Genomic DNA, 4088 nt, shown 5'->3' on the forward strand with positions numbered 1-4088 from the left:
TTCAAAATCTTTTTTCTTCTCTCTGCTTTGTCCTATAGTTTCTCAAACAGTACCGTGTCACCTCAATTTTATTCATTAAAAAAAAATGTATAATTTTTTTTCTGTTTATCCAGAAAAAAAGCAAGAGATAATTGATATGAAACCTAGAGCCAAGCTTTTTTTTTTTTTTAACTATTTATTATTTATGCCTACAGCACCTGGTCTTCCTAGGTGGTCTCCCATCCAAGTACTAACTAGGCCCAACCCTGCTTAGCTTCCGAGATCAGATATCAGGCTTGTTCAGGGTGGCATGGCCATAGACCATGGACTGTGGCTCACACTGGGGCGTGAACCCAAGACCTTCAGCTTCTAAAGCAGATGTGAACCCAGGACCTTCAGCATATAAAGCAGATGTGCTAACTGCTACACTATGGAACCACGTCTGAGCCAAGCATTTTTAACAAGCAAATGGCAAAGCCTTCAATGACCTGGGAACTCCGGAAATTTCCAGGAGTGTGGAGAAAAAAAACTGGGAAAGAGAAGACTTGGGTTTGTATCTGGACTCTACTTCTTTGTTGAAGCTTTTAAGTTACCTAAATTACACAAGTCTCTTTATCTCTAAAATAGAATTAACATATCTATTTCATAGGATGGTAGCAATAAGGATTAATAGGATTATAAGGGCTTAGTTCAGTGCCTTTGAAAGAGTAGTGCTCAAAAGTTGCCCCCTTCTCCCTTTTGTTGGGGTCCCATACTCTCGGGTCTGACCTCTAATTAAATCATTCTTACTGAGGTGCTTACAAGGTTAGGGACTACTACCAGAACTATGTATTACTTTGTTTATGGTAGCAACTATCTCAAGTTTCTAGGCAGAGGGCATTCAGCCAAACCCTTTCACAAAGATGAATACAAAGGATCAGAGGTTCAGTGGCTTGGTCTGGTGGCACAGACAGGTAGAGAACAGGTAATTGAACCTACACGTTTTCATACTTCCTATTTTGGATTCCTCCCACTACTGGCACATCAATGGGTCGTTTCATTCTCTAAAATGGCCACAAAAGAAGGGAGTAAAGAGTGAATATCAGGGCTCGGTGTGCATTAGGAGCACCCATGGGGATATATAACAAGCCAAGGACTCTCCTCCTGCTTCTGCCTCACAACCATACCCCTACAAGCTCCCACCCTCCCAGCTTCTCCTAAACTCGCCTCCCCTTCCTTTTAAAAGACTGCTAGGTCAGAAAGAGGAGAAAAGATTGGCGGGGGTGGGGCGTTACTATGGCTAGGTTGGTAGAGGGTGCCAGAATCTTCTGGAAATTAAATGCAGAGCCGTGACTAAGCTTGATGTTCCAGGATCGAGTGGGGGAGTAGGGTGACTTGGGTGTCGCAGTTTGTTAAGGAGTGTTCTAGGAGTCAGTCCCCAACTTCCAGCCCCAAAAACTCCAGAACGTTCTGGGCACGGCGCGAAACATGGTAAAGGGGCCTGAGCCAACCGGCCTCTGACCTAGGGAGCCAGGGCTGGGCGGAGCGAGCGCCCGGGCCTCACGGCGGGGCTGGCCGCAAAGCTGCCTGCCCAGTGCTGGCGTTTTGCGATTGTTTTTTCGATACGGGAGTAAAGGACAAAAAAAAAAAAGAGAGAGACCTTTAGAATTCTTTAATGTATCAGGAGAAAAAAGTGGAAAGTTTTGTAACTCATACAACAACGAAGCCAGAGGAATTGGGTGGTCAGACGCGAGAAGGGAAGGTCCCCACAGCCCCAGGCGACCGTGCACCGAGTTGGGGCTGGGACGAACGACGGATGGCAGCCTGATGGCTTTTGTCCGCCGCTACCTCACTGCCTGGCTCTAGTCCATCCTTTTCGTATCGACATTTGGAGGGGTAAAAATGTCGAAAACCTTCGGGAGTAATTCTCGTCTTCTGGATTCCTCCGTCTTCCCAACCGTTCTCTCCCATCGTGTCCTCTTCTCTGGTTTTGACTTGGTGGGACAGGGGCCGGCAGGGTGAGAACTCGCTCCACTGCCTCAGTCTTTTTACCGAGCGGGGGTAGGAGAGGGCAACGGACTGGTTGGGGTTGCTGTGTCCCACAGAACTGCACTGGTTACCTTAGAGGTGACCCAAGAGGACTGATTTCAGCTGATCAAATAGAATGAAGAATGATGATAGTTACCGTTTCTTATTCCTACCTAGGTTTCGCCCCCTTAGAAATTGCTAGTATTGGATCTTCACTTGAAATAACCCCATCTCTTTTAACCAAAAACTCACGTACCTGCCTACTTCACTCACATTTATAAAGTTTTTTTAGTATGTTTTTCTGCAATTTTGATGACAGAAGTCTGTTAAGCACCAGAAATAATAGTAAGTATATATGTTACTAATAAAGCAGTGTCTTGAGTTCAAAAGGTGTATGAAATCAGTGGCATTACCATAGCCGCCTGCTTTTTGAGGGCTGGCATAGGGAGATAAGAGATGAGATTGGAATCAGGGGAGATATTCCATTCAAAATTTCCTCACCTACAATTTTTTTCTCAAGGCACTCCCCTCCCCAAAGCTTCTTTCGCTACCCAAAACATCACTTCCTCCTGGGATGGCACTGCATTCTCTTTGCTAATTCTATGATATCGCCTCAGCTTGATCTCCTTGAGCTTACAAAGTATTTTCAAAGTACACTGTGCAAGGGTTTGCAGGCAATACTATTTTATATTAATTTCTTAATAAAACATCTGCTCAGTAACCTCGAGTGGAACTCTTATTTTCTCCAAGGTTATTTCAGGAGATTTCACTAAACTTCTCTTATCAAAGGTGTTTGGTAGGTCCCTGCCAATCTCTACCCTTTTCAGTCCAACGGCCTTATTTCCTGTTCCCACCCTACCCCCCCACCTTGCCCCAAGTAGTGGTAGTGGCTGCTGGTTTGAAGAGTCACTATTATCTGCGGATGACAGTCACAAATGCTCCTGCAGCTCTAAGGGTCCTATAGCAAATGTATATCCCCACGAAGATTGATTTGTGTTGTTTGGAGTCCACAGTGCTACAGTTCAACTATCTTCACAGTTGAATGTGCTTTTATAAGCTGGCATGGAGGCCTAAGCATTTCTTAGATTTCTGTTTCCAAACTTCCAGGGCAAGGTCTGTATCTGTGTGTGCCATTCTCTTAATACTAGGCAAATATTTAGTGAAAGGTTTGGTGGGCTTTGAGGCACATATAAGCTCACAAAGTGCTTTTATGGAATGTTGATATAATTTTTAAAACTTTGTCAAAGTCAAATTCACGTGACAACCATTTTAAAGTACAATTCAGTGGCACCTAGTAAACTGACAATGTTATGCAACCACCACCTCAAACTAGTTCTAAAATATGTTTGTAACCCCCAGATGTACTCTATAACAAATGCAGATACAATTGATTTTTAAAGGGGCTCACTCTGCAAGTCTTGAGGATTATGCCAGGCTTTTTCCAACAAGAAGGCTGTGAAGGGGGTTACTTCTAGGATGATAGCAGCTAGGGCATGAACCATCTCCAAGGGAAGAAGTCTGTAGAGTTCCAGGAGAGGTTAGTGAGTACAGGGCTGCAGGTTTTTTCTCTTCTGAGTTAAAAAACACTAAACCTTTGTCATCAATCCTATTGTTTATCTGACATAATTGTTCAGCATTACACAGAATAAAGGTAAAAGGGGTACTGATTGTGAAACCTAGGGTAGAAACATAACCCAGAACCAGACATGCACAAACAAGCCTTGTGGACTTGGGGCAGCATGGCAAAAACCTGTAAAACCAGAGTTGGAATCCAGGTTCAACATCTTTGCTGAACTGGAGCCTATTTTTAACCTTTAAGCAATTTTAGTTAAGCCAGTACTTTTAGATGTCCCCAGATATTCACCTGTGAAAGTCAAACACTACCTAAATCAGTGTGGTGGAATGAGAATTAACACAGTGCCTGGCGTATAACAGCACTAAAACACTGGAGTCCTGCGGGGACACCAAACTCTCAATGATGCCTCCCTAAGGTACTCACTAGGACATTTAAAATGTAGTTAACAACTGCTAGAAATGTGGCACTTCTATCTCAGCATCCTTTCATAAATTCTAAACTGAGGCATCAGCCAAACCATTTCATT

At 43.7% G+C, this 4088-nt stretch overlaps 1 pseudogene; it reads right to left on the reverse strand.

Annotated features, from left to right (window-relative positions):
* Positions 1-185: 185 nt before the first annotated feature.
* Positions 186-301, reverse strand: LOC111731471 (annotated as a pseudogene).
* Positions 302-4088: the final 3787 nt, after the last annotated feature.

This window comes from Pteropus vampyrus, unplaced genomic scaffold (assembly GCF_000151845.1).
Source record: "Pteropus vampyrus isolate Shadow unplaced genomic scaffold, Pvam_2.0 Scaffold378, whole genome shotgun sequence".
Taxonomy (NCBI): Eukaryota; Metazoa; Chordata; class Mammalia; order Chiroptera; family Pteropodidae; genus Pteropus; species Pteropus vampyrus.